This window comes from Arachis ipaensis, chromosome B07, assembly GCF_000816755.2.
Source record: "Arachis ipaensis cultivar K30076 chromosome B07, Araip1.1, whole genome shotgun sequence".
NCBI lineage: Eukaryota > Viridiplantae > Streptophyta > Magnoliopsida > Fabales > Fabaceae > Arachis > Arachis ipaensis.
Genome location: NC_029791.2, coordinates 119,358,405 through 119,359,748, shown reverse-complemented (window position 1 = coordinate 119,359,748; position 1,344 = coordinate 119,358,405).

The following is a 1,344-nucleotide window of genomic DNA, read 5'->3' as shown; positions in this document are numbered from 1 at the left end:
TATAATAACCACCCTAGCCCCGCAACCACGCTTCGTTGTCATCACCGAACTCTTCCCGGCTGGGTATAGGCGTCGCGTGTGGAAGCTCCATCGCGTTGGAAGCTCCGTCGCGGGTGGAAGCTCCGTCGGTAAGCACTGTTCTGCGGTATTCGAGCTATCTCTCTGTGTGGAAGCTTCGTTCTCCTCTGTTCGAGCTGGCTTTCTCTGTGTTTGCCGGTGTCGCCGTCTCCTCTGTCGTCGCCGTCTCTTCTGTCATCGCCGTCACTTCCCTTCCTCTTCGCCGCCGGTAAACACTGTGACCTGAAATTATTTTTGCTGGTTTTACTGTTGTTAATAATTGAGTTGCTGATTAGCTCGATATTGAAATAGTATAATACTGTGTAGTTTTGTTAATAATAATACTGAATTTAGTGGTTTATTGAATATCTGAGTTGTGAGTTGCTGAATGATTCTGTTCAATATTTTTTCCTGAGTTAATTTTGTCCATAATTTTTTTTTGTTGTATGTTAAAGATGGAACAATCACAAAGTGGTCAACAGCCACAAGATGATTATTGATAATTGATAACTTACACTTACATAATGCACTGAAGGTGTTTGAACTTTTGTTCATTTGAATGATACATATCTTTTGTGCACTTGATTATGCCATTGATTCTTGTTAGTGGAAAAAATCTTTTCTCCTCCTAGTAGGAAAACACAGCCTATTGCCCACCAGAATAAGAGGCCAGTTTTCCATTCTGTCGAAATCTAAGGAAGAATCAACTTGGTGGTGCCATATTTGGTTGCAAGAACAGTACATTGAAAGAATGCTAATCTAAACAATTCTTTGGTTAATCTTTTTTACAACTGTTTGATTTTTATTATATTCTTTGTAATAGATACTAATAACAATTGAGATGTGATATTTATACTCACCTTTGTATACTAATAACCTGTTATTTGTGAAAGAGGAAGAAGAAGCCCTTTTCTAGTGGAGCTTCCACTGCACCTGCCAAATTTTTTGATGCTTTCACATAATTCAATTGCAATACCGTATCTAATGCATTTATTTGTTGTGTTTCAGATATTTCTAGGAATTCTTTGCACAAGAAGCGCACCACTGGTGGAAAGAAGAAGGTTTGAGGTTTGGAGGAAGAAGAGAAGGTATGCTTTCACTCTCTTTTTCAATTCTCTGTTTTTCTTAATTTTTTTTCCGAAATGCCTTAATTTCTCTTAGTTTCAAAACCAAATCCTTCCAAATTTCAACTCTCGTCTGAATTTCAACACAAATCCTCTATAAAAATACATATTTAGTAATTTATAATTTTTTTTATTATGCTATTGTAAAAAATTGATTAGTTAG